The 11,026-nt window shown below is 64.1% G+C and overlaps 1 long non-coding RNA gene across 3 annotated transcripts in view; it reads left to right on the plus strand.

Annotated features, from left to right (window-relative positions):
• LOC311442913 overlaps window positions 1-5,956 on the plus strand; it is a 32,031-nt gene extending 26,075 nt beyond the window's left edge. For all 3 annotated transcript variants that reach the window (XR_014696943.1, XR_014696944.1, XR_014696945.1), the window contains 2 exons: window positions 3,373-3,473; window positions 5,334-5,956. This is a non-coding gene — a long non-coding RNA (uncharacterized lncRNA). The remainder of the gene's footprint in view (window positions 1-3,372; window positions 3,474-5,333) is intronic.
• The last annotated feature ends 5,070 nt before the right edge of the window (window positions 5,957-11,026 follow it).

Consider the following 11,026-nt stretch of genomic DNA (forward strand, 5'->3'; position numbering starts at 1 on the left):
TTTCCCCCCGCCGCTTCCAGGAGGGAAGCGAATGCAAATGCATCATCTCCAGAGCGAGCTCTGAAATATCTCCCACATTGTCTGCCTGTCCCCGGAGCCCCACACAGCTGGTCTGTGGGTGGAAGCTCTGTTTTCCTTGTACCCCCGTGAACTTTATTTCTTGCTATTTTTCTCCGCCCGCCGCTTACACCAATCCTCCTCAGCGCCCACAGCTTATTCCGGGGCTTTACCAGGGATCTGGCCAACATCTGCAGCCTTCCTCCAGGGCACGGCTCCTGAAGGAACTCGGAGCTGGACACAGCGTGCCTCTTGGCCAGCCACAGCAAGGCCGAGCAGCCCAAATCCCTGCCTGTAGGGATATCACACGTGCCCAGGGTGCAGGAGAACACGGAGAGCTCCCCCCGAGCTCCTGGCAGCCCGGCAGGCGGCAGAGGGAGCGTGGGCAGCAGCAGGGGGGTGTTGGCGTGTGCAGGCAGCAGCACGCGCACGCTGGGGCACGCGTGCCCGTCGGCAGCGGCACGGCCACACGTGTGCCTGCACGGCCCCGTGTCCCGAAACCCTGGGCTGCAAGGGGAGAGCGGGGCGAGCCTCTGAAGGGCATCCCCAAAGGGATTTGGAGGCAGCAGCACCTACACGGGGACGGACGGACAGACGGACACAGGGTGGGTGTGCGGGGCTTGGTTAATGCCTGCTCAGACCGGGCACCGATTGGCCCCTAATGGAAAGCTTCTTAGCAAGGCTCTGGGCTGATGGCAAGCGGAGGGATGCGAGGTGGAGGGGATTAGTGGGATGAGCCACGCGGGGAAAGGAAAAAGCGAAAGGAAAGGCGCTGGTGGGTCTCAGAGGATAGAGCTGAGCGGAGATGCAGGGAGGAGAGGGGAGCAGGATGGACAGAACCCAGCCAGGCGGTTTCCCAAAGGGGAAACCTGCCTGCCCAGGAGGCAGGGCCTGAGCAAGGTTTCTGGGGAGCAAGGAGGAGCTCTGAAGGAGCCGTGGCCATGCCTGAGAGCTGCTTGTTGTCACAGCTCTTCTCCAAAGTGGAGAGAGGCGCTTTTTGTGGCCGGGAGGGCGAGCTGGGTGCCCTACCTGCTCCCCTCCGCCAGCACCGCGGGCAGGGCAGAGACCAGGAATTTCCCCGGGCACCACGTTAGGCCAGGCCTGGCCTCCAGGCTGGGGACGAGCCCAGCGCAGGGCATAACGCACACAAGGTCTGGAGAGGCCGTGTGCTCCCCGTCCTGCACAGCATCCCCCAGCCATGCTCTGCCTGCTGCCTCCTCAGCTGCAGCAGCACCAAATTCCCTGTGGCACGGGGACCCTCGGGGGAACAGGGGCACCTCCAGCACCAGGAGGGTCTGGGAACCTCCTTGTGGCCTTGCTGAACTCACCTGGCTGTCAGCTGGCACCATGTGGGCAGGGGCTGAGACCCAGGGACAACTTGGGGACACTTCAAGGACAACTCAGGGACAACTCAGGGCTTTGCATTTGGTTCTGCCCCTTGGGGCCATTTATCTCTGCCCCTCAGTGGGGCTGCTCCCCGTGGCCAGGGCTGCCAGCACCCCATGGCAGTGCCCTCCTTGGGGACACCAGTGACAGCCCCGAGGAGCCACCGAGGGCTGTCCCACCGAACGTGGGAAACTTCTGTCCCTGCAGCCGGCTCGGCTGGTGTCCCCTAAGTCAGGGCTCCCTTCCCGGCCTCCCATCCCCCTCCGCCTCCCTGCCTCCCTCCCCCCCCTTTCGCCGGAGCCTCTCTCCTCCCGATTTGCATAATTTTCCATTTTCAGTGTCCCCTTTTCTTTTTTTCCCTCTCCATATGGTGCGTCCCCCTCTCTGCCTGGCGCAGGAGCCTTCCTTAACAAGCTCGGCAAAGCCCTCTCTCTCAGGGGCTGCACATGAAAGATGCTCTGTAAAAACAGAGGCCGGGAAGGAGCCCTCCCCCTCTCCCCCTTGATTTATAAGGGGCCGGGATGTGGGAACGTTTCTGGGTCGTGCTTTGGAGCCGTCGGGTGCTTGCTGCCGTCTGCAGCGCCTGTTTGCCCCCCGCCATTCAGCGCAGCCCCCTGCGGCCGCCTCTCCCTTCGCTTTGATCTGCAATGCAAAAAGAGCGGCCGGGCCGAGCCTCTGCCCCTGGTGCCCGGCCCGACCCCTGTTTTTGGGGTGCCCCAGCCCTGCCACGGCGGGGCCAGGCCGTGCCCTTGCTCCGGCCTCACCGTGCTGTGACTCCACAAGGCTGGGACACAGCTGACACAGGTGACATGAGTGGCACGGGTGGCACAGGTGGCACATCCCAGCAGCTTTCGGTGCCATCTCCATCCCCCTGTGGCTCCATCCCAGCAGCTCCCAGGCTCCGGCTCTCCCCGCAGCAGCAGGCCCCGGCCTCTCAGTGACATGGGGACCCCATTGCCACCCCGTGGGGAGCCCGAGGGCTGTGCCAGCGCTGTGCCACCGTGCCCAGGGTGGCGGCCAAGCGGCGCCCGGCCAGCTGCTAACGGGTTAAGCCGGTCTCCAGCTAATTTCTCCCGGCGCTCCCCTCCTCCTCGCACTTCTGTATGCAGCAGGCAGGGCCTCAGCGCAGGTTCCTGCACTGAGCTGTTGCCAGGGGAGTAGTTAGGCGAGTCTGAGCTATGCGGGGAAAAGGCCCGGGCTGTCAAAGTGTCTGAGATGAACCATAGCCCGGTCCCCCTGCAGCTGGGCCCAAGCATGCATCAGCCCTTGTTTGGAGCCTGGGAATGGCAAAGCCCAGGGAGGTTCAAGGGCAAACTTGCTATTCATTAGTCAGGGGTCCTTGACGTTCCCACTCTCTGTCTCCCTTCTTCTTCTTCTCTTTTCTGTCCCGCTTTTGACAGATTCCTGGGTGCTTTGGGGGGGAAGCTCCCCTCCTCCTCCTCCTCCTCCTCCTCCTCCTCCTCCTCCTCGCCCCGGCGAGAGCCCTCCACATAAACTTCCCCCGAAGACAAGGCAGGAGGACAACAATGAGGGCGAGCGGCAGCCGCAGCCCTTGGGCGTCCTCCCTGCCCGCTGCCCGGCCCTGCCCGCAGCTCGCCCGCCTTTGGTTATCTCGGAGCTCGCAGGAAATTGGAGCTTGAGATAAGGAGCGATGGCAGCGGCCTCCTCCTCTCGGGTTCCGCGCTCGGAGCTGTAAACGCTGGCCCAGGTGCCCAGGACGAGAGGTGGAGGGAAGCCTCGGGGGCCAGGCGCACGCCCGACCCCGGGCAGGAGATAAAAGTGGCCGCGGAGGTGTAACGCCGAGCCTCCCTCCCGCCCCGCCGCTCTCAGCGTCCCCGTGCGCGGAGGAGCCGAAGCTCCCTTGTAATTATCCAAAGCAAACAGCACGTGTTATTAGGTTAAAATGATTTTTTTTTTTTCCCTCCCCAGGCCCCCGGAGCAGAATGGAGGTGTAATTGTGCTAAGGAGTTAGCAGGGGAGAGCGCAGCTTTTGGTCACATTCAAGTTGGAGGTCTTGAGCCAGGGAGGAGGTATGAAAGGCTTGTATTTGCATAAGCAGCATGCATCTGTGCAAAAAGAGAGATATCAGGGGCTTGCGAAATTCAATCAAGGCTGGGAGGGAAGAAAAAGGTGGGGAGAGGGGGGGGAGAAGGAAGGGAGGGTGAAAAAAAAAAAATGACAGTGAAAAAGGTTTTTCTGAGTAACACCCTGGCGAGATTAAATTGTCCAGAAAGTTTCTCCGCGCAAGCCTGCGATGCAGAGGCTGGGCTGAGGGGAGGGGAGGAGCAGGGTCCCTCCTTCCTGGCCACAAACGGGGCTTTGGCAAGGGGTGGGAATATGATTAGGCAGAGCCTCGTGCATCGGCGTGCCGTTATTTGGGGGTTTGTGCCCTTCTCCCTGCCCCGAACAGCCCCAAGGGGTGGTTTGATGGAGTTATCTCCAGCCTGCTGGGTTGCTCCGGCTCCTCCTGCCCCAATTTCTTACCAAATGCTGGTGGGCATCACCAGGTGGGGTGGTGTTTGTAGCCACGAGCATCCCCTCCATCTGCACATTAAATGGGGAGCTCAGGAGCTCGTAGCAAGCTCAGCCTGCCCAGGTGGAGGTCGGGGGCACCCAGCAAGGCTTTCCCCTGGCAAGCACAAGGGTGCCTCCTCCTCCTCCTCCCCTGGGCCTTGGGAAAGCACCCAGCACCCTGCAGCTCCCATCCGTGCTGCCCTGCCCAGCGGGATGTTAGGAAACAGCAGAGCTGAGCTCACCCGGGCTGGAGCTGCCTCCTGCCCCTCCAACTTCGAGGCTGGCCTCAAAGTTGTGAAGGGGAAGGGATTTTCCTCGGATTCCCATCAAGCGCTTTAGGAATAGTGTAATAAAGGGGTTACAGAAGATATCTGTTTTTAAGAAGGAGCAAAAATACCCAGGCAAATTGCAGCCCGGACCCCAGAGCGCGGAGTATTTGCACAGTTCAAAGAGTGACGGCGGCTCAGCCACTCGCAGCCCAGGAACGTCGCTGTGCGACCTACAGCACATCACATGCCAGCTGCTCCCAGGGCGGCTCATTAGAGAGCCACACGGAAGATTTATCTCTCAAAATGGGCTCGCAAATATTTTATAAAATTTGCAATATTTTATAAAATTACAATTTGGCGCAATAAGAAGAATAAATGAGCCGGCTGGCGGCTCCTTTTGCATCCTGGGTCCAAGTGTGCCCAGGAATTGGGGGGGCATTTGGCGTGGCTCCCGCCCGCACGGCGCTTTATGAGCAAAGCAAAGGGAGGACAGCGAAGGGTTCAAAAGCTTTGGAGGGGGATGTGTGCTTGCCATGGGGAAAACAAGAAGGAAATGGAGGAAAAATCAGGGAAATTCAGGAAAAAGGGGGAAGATGCTGCTACAAAGTGTGGGGCAAAAGCAGAAGCGCAGGGAGAGCCGCAAAGGGGGCGAGGCAGCACTTTTGCCCAGCAGACAGCTTTGGCTGCAGCTCCGAGGCTCGGTATCACTTTCTACAGACAGCCAAGGGCGCCGAGGGCAGGGAAAGTTAACGTGAAGATTAAAACATCAGAGGGCTGTTCCTTTAGTGGCTCTGACATGCAGAGTAATCCCATGCCCCAAAGCCTACGGAGGAAGGACAAGCGGCAACCCCTCCCCGGGCTGGTGGGGCAGGGGGTGGACGGGGGTCTGGGTGGGCATGGGGGGAGCCCCGTGTCTTGGGGACCTGGGCAAGGTGGCACCGAGCTGCTGGGCTGGAGGGGCCGGGCAGTGGGGTGGGGAGCTGTGGGTCCACCCGTGATCCGAGGTGTTCAGCCCTCAGCCGAGCGCTGCTGTGGTTCTGTGCGCTGGTTCTGCGCCCTGCCCCGCTGCAGGTTGTAACCTCTCCCTTTTTTTCCTTTCCTTCCTAGATCCCAGTGAGTGGAGAAGGGATTTCTCAAGCCCCTGAGCTCCTTGTTGTGCAGTTGGCTGCCACCTGCCTGGACTCGCTGGCTGATGCCTCCAGGATCCTCCAGGAGGGTCCCAACCTGCTGCAGCGATGGCCCCACGAGGAGGAAGCTCATGAACAGAGGGTTCCTGCAGTGCCTCGGATCCCACCGCTGCGGGGAGGGACGGGGAACCAAGGGAAAACCCCACCTAACTCCTGTACACCTCCGGTACCCCAAACACCCCCGGCAGGACCACAGCGCTCAGAGAGATCTGAGCAAGCCACAGCCTCCAAAATGCTGGGTGCACAAAGGGGGCAGGAGGCAGGTCGGAGCTGGCCGGACCCTGCTTTCAGCAGGTTTTTGAGGCTGGGCTCTGCTCATGGAGCAGGGCTTGGCCCTTGCTGCTCAACCACAGGGCACCGCGTGTGTGTGGAGCCCCCAGGACTGTGACCGTGTCGGGGCCGGGCAGCCCTGCTGCTGCTTTCTTGCACTGTAAAAAGAAAAAAAAAAAAAAAAAAAAAAAAAAAGGACTGTCTGTAATTGTCTCCCGTTAACATCACCCCCACCCCTCGCGCTGTTGAAAATAAACTCTCCTTTTTGCAAAAGCGAGCCGTGTCATCTGCTGCGCTCTCGGGACGGAGGAGGTGCCGGGCCCACAACGCCCCCAGACGCAGGGGGAGCAGCCCAGCACAAGCTGCGTGGTGCCAGAGCGATCTTTATTTGGTCTGCGCCCTGTCTGGGAAGCGGCCGCTAAACCCAAGGCAAACAGGCCCTGTGAAAGAGGATAATGAATATGTCTCCAAAACGATTTGGAGCCCTTCTGCTTGCGGAGCGGGGGTTCCCCATTGTGCCCGGCTCCCGGCGTGCTCTCGGCGGAGCGCGCGAGGTGGCTGCTTTCCCAGCTGAAACCCTAAAAAAAAAGAAAAAAAAAAAAGAAAAAAAAAAAAAAAAGAAAAGCAAACAATGGGTCAAGGCCCGCATTGTGCGCGCCCAGGCAGGCAGAAGGAGCGCAGCCCGGCATGGCCAAGTTCAAGGCTGGGCAGGGGGCCGGGCGCGCGGGGATGCTAATGGGGCTGCCGAGCCTCGGGGCCGGGAGCAGGGGGGCCGGGGGCTCTGCGTGTCCTCGTCCTACGTGGCCACCAGCACCCCAAAAACTCCTCGTGGGGAGCACTGAGGGTGGGTGCCCAGGGGAGCAAGGGGAGCTGCTGGTACTGGGAGCGGGGTGGGTTATCGGGGTGCTGGTGTTACTGGGAGGGGGTGTTATGCACTGGGTCTCGGGTTAGAGGGGGAACTGGGGACGCTGGTGGGTTGTACTGGGGAAACTGGTGCTGCGGGGAGAAGGGGAATGAGAAGAGAGGCGATGGCCCAGCGCAGGCTGCAGGCAGCCCGTGTGAAGGGCCTGGCAGGGGCATCCTGCGGGGTGGGGGCGGCTTTGGGATCCCTGCAGAGGACGGGGCTCGGCCGCTCTGAGGACTCAGCCCAGCGGCAGCCGGAGCCCCCCCGGCCCCCCCCGGCCCCTCTTTCCCCGCCGTTTCCCCCCGGCTCCCCCCCCTCCCGGCCCGGATGAAGTGTGCGGAGACAGGCGGAGCGGCCCGTGGAAAAACACCATGGAGGGCCCGCACAAAGGGGGTTTTATTCAAATTTGTTTAGAGTTTAGCGGATTTGCATGAAAAATGTGTGAGAAAAGCCGGCTCCAATGACCTCATCCCCAGCTGCCATTAATGTTCAATTAAGTGCTGAATAGCGGCAAAGGGGGGACCGGCCGGGACGTGCAGAGAATCCAGGCTCGGGCGCAGACTGTGAGAACCGGGCGGCCCCCCCCGGCCGTCTGGCCCCGGCCAGCCCCGACGGGGTCCCCCCCCCCCCCCCGCCGCCCCCCTGGCAGCGGCGCTCCGGGAGCTGCGCTCAACCCGACGGGGCCCCCTCCGGGTCACCCCCCCCCCCGAGGTGTAAAATAAGGGGGACCCCTCCCTCGGGGGGGGGATGTCTGGGTGTCTGGGTGCTGCTGGCTGTCCCCTGCAGCCCCCTTTGATGGGGGGGGGACACACACAGAGCCCCCACCGCCCGTCCCGGCCGGGCCGGAGCCGCTCTCCGCCTCGCAGCCGGTGTCAAAGCCCAAGTTCAAGTCCACGCCGAGGGGGCTCTGCCCCGGGATTCCCAGCTCCTTCCCATCCTCCGCCTTTTGTTCGCCTCTGACAATTGCTCTTTATTTCTTACACACCCCCCAGCCTCCCCCCCGCGAGCCCCCCCGACCCCCCCCCCCCCCCACCCCCCTTCCCGCACTTGGCACCGTTTAGCTGCCTGCCTTGCAAACTTAACAGCCCCGGTTCTCGGTTATAAGCACTCAAAATTCCCCTTCTTTCCCCTTATAAACACGGCCCCGGGGTGCGCGGCTCTCCCCCGGGGGCTGCCCCCCCCCCCCCCGGGTTCCCACGGCCCGGCCCCGGCCCGCCGAGGGCAGCCGCGAAGTTGCCGCTCCGGGACACGGCGGGAGCAGCACAGGAGCGAGCCGGATCCTGCACAAACCCCCCCCCCCGAGGGCTCCCCCAAGCCGCTGCTGCCCCGGGACGGCGCTCAGGTAAGGGACCCCCCCCCCAAAAAAAAAAAAAATTGAATCCCCGGGGGCTGCCTCTGCGGCGGGGCGCGCCGGGACGGGCAAGTTTGGGGCTGTCTCACTGCACCCCCAAAAAAAAAAAAAAATAAGATATCCTTTCCCAGGGCTCGCTGTGGGGTTGTAGTGGCCGTGGGTGCCCCCCCAGGAGTGTCCCCCCCCACACCCCTTCCCCCCGCAGGGGTGTGCGGCCGGGCCGGGGTGCGGGGATGCTCGGCGCTGCCTGGCGGGGGGAGGTGGGGAGGCCTTGGGGGACTTCCCCAAACTTCCTCCGCCCCCCTCGGGAGGGGAACACCCACCTCGGAGCGGGCCCGGGGGGCTCGGGGGGGACCCCGGCGAGCCGGCACCCCCGGCGGCTTCCCACCTGCGGCCGGGGAGCGCCGGTAAAACCGTGCCCGCTGCCGTCGGGGCGCTGGGGAAGGGGGGCGCTGGGGGAGCAGAGGGCTCCCGGTGGGCAAACCCCACCCCCGGGGCCTCCTCCGCCCCCCCCGGGGGGGCAGCTGGGCCCCTCGGGGCGCCGTGGGGCCGGGGTGCCCGTGGGGAGCGCGGTTTAACGGGGGGGATCGGACTTGGGGTTATAGGGGGGACAGCGGCGGATCCGGGGTGCCCAGCCCCGGGCTTGGCACCTGAGCTGGGGGGGCACAGCTCCTGTGGCCGTGCCCTCCTCACGGGGGGGTTCAACCCACGCAGGACACCCCACGCGTGCCGGCACCGCGCTGGGATGCGCCGGGGGGGAGCGGGGTCGGAGCGGGGCCGCGGGGCCGCGGCTGCCCCCAGGCCTCGGGCACGGGCGGGCAGATTTGGTTTTGCGCTTATTTTATTTTTTTTATTATTATTATTTCTTTGAAGACAAATTTGGGGGAAGGGGGTGGAACGAAGCTTCCCCCCCCCCCGCGGTTAAAATAGAGATAAGGCAAGGCGGGAACGAAAACACCTTATCTGGGCGGGGAAGGCGAGATTTGGGGCAAAAAAAAAAAAAAGAACAAAAAAATAAAAAATAAAAAGGAGAGGTGAGAGGCTGGGATATGGTGGGAAGGCAGGAGGGGGGCCCGAGGAGCCGAGACCCTTCCCCACGCCCTGCGCAGCCCCGCGGGGGCCCTTCCCCGGCTCCCCAGGTCCCCCGTGCGCCTGTTAAAGATCCACGCGTCCCACGCGTCCCACGCGCCCTCGGGGGCGCCACGATTCCCCTCGGCGCAACACGAGGGCCGTTTCCCCACGGCCGTCATCCCCGCTATCGCCCCGGGGGGGTGATTTTTATTTTTTTTTGGGGGGGGGGGTCGGCTGGGCACAGCCGGTGCCCATCCCTCGGTGCGCCCCAAGGCAGGAGCCCCGCGCTCCGAGGCGGCGCACGTTTGAAAATAGCAGGATTGGCGCACATCGGGGCGCGGACACGCCCGCTGATGTGGGAGAGGCTTTATTATCGTTATTTATTATTTTTTTTTTCTGTAGCTATTTAAAAAAATAAAAATAAAAGCGCCCCGGTGCCACTAATTTCCGTCCCATCCGTGCGCTGCCTGGCGAGCCCCCCCCCCCATTCTCCGCCGCCTTGGGGACCCCCACGAGTGTTTGGACCCACGGGGCTGCGTGTCCCCGTGGGATTTCCCCCCCCTCCCCGACCCTGCAGGGACAAAACCACCTCCGGGACCCCCACCCGAGACCCTCGGGGGGGGACCGCGGCCGTGGTGGACCCGCAGCGGGCACGAGGTGCGCGGGGCCGGCGTCGGAAGGTGTCGGAGCCCCTCGGGGCGGGGGGGGCAAAGCGACTTTTCCCCCCGATCGGTCGGCAATCAGAAATCCCCTGCGCATGGAAACAGCCCTAATCGGCGGGGGGGGGGGAGGAGGGAGAGATAGGGGGGGGAAAGAGGGATGGAGAGATGGAGGAGGGATGGAGAGGAGAAGGAGGGATGGAGGGGGGAAGGAGGGAAGGAGAGGGGAAGGAGGGATGGAGGAGGGATGGAAGAGAGAAGGAGGGATGGAGGGAAGGATGGATGGAGGGGGAAAGGAGGGATGGAGAGCTGGAGGGGGGGGGGGCGGGAGGGGGGAAGGGTGCCGCGCCCCCGATTGGCCGTTTAAGCACAAAAATCCAGCGCTGGCTTTGAGGGGAGGGGGTCCGGGAGGTGCTGGGGGGCAGAGGTGGGCGCTGGGGCTGCTGGCGGGGCCCCCCCGACCCCCCCCCGCCGGCAGCCATTTTGCAGCAGTGCCTGCCGTCGTGCCAGGGCCGGGCGGGGCGGGGGGCGCGGGGGGGTGCGGGAGGTGCTCGCTGCCCTCCCCGGCCCGGCGGGGCTGGGGGGCTCCGTGCCACGGTGGGAAATGTATTGCCTCGCCCGGCACGCTCGCCCATTGACAGAGATAAACATGCAAATGAGACGATTTGCATGTGATTAACATACAGGCAGATTGGGGGGGGAGGGGAGGGGCCGCCTGTGTGCGCACTGCAGCGTGTGTTAATGCAACACCCAAACAGCCATTGCTGATGGCTCCCGCCAGCGGCACCTGCGGGCCCCGTTTCGCCCCCCCCCAGCTCCCCCGAAGCTGGCACCGACCCCCCCGTGCCCCCATCCCCGACCCCCTCCGGACCCCGCTCTCGTCGCCCCTTTTCCCGAGCCCGGCCGGGTGCAGGAGGGAGAAGAGCGCAGCCCCCCCCCCCCATCCCCAACCCCCGGTGCGGAGCCACCCGGCCCCGTTGGGCTCGGTTCAGCCCCGCGGGACGCGGGGACACGCGTGGGTCACTAAAAGGCTGCCCCGAGCCGGGGACGGGCTGGGGCTGGGGCTGGGTTTTCACCTTGTGCTTGGGAAGGAGGCGGAGGGCTGGGGGGGCTCCGTTCAACCGCTGCTGCTTCCAGGCTCCGCCACCGCCTGAAATCGCGCGGGGAAGGGGAAAACGGGGCCGGGGGAGCGTGGCCGGGGGGGTCCCGGGCCCGGCAGCGGTCCCCGAGCGGCCCCGGAGCTGGGGGGGCACCGGGATGCCCCCCTCGGGGTGCTGCCATCGCGCCGCACCCGTGGCCGAGCATCCCTCGGGGGGTGTCCCCCGCCGGGGGCCGTGCCCGTGCGCGGCCGCGGCCCC

The sequence above is a fragment of the Aythya ferina genome, assembly GCF_964211825.1.
Source record: "Aythya ferina genome assembly, chromosome: 11".
NCBI lineage: Eukaryota > Metazoa > Chordata > Aves > Anseriformes > Anatidae > Aythya > Aythya ferina.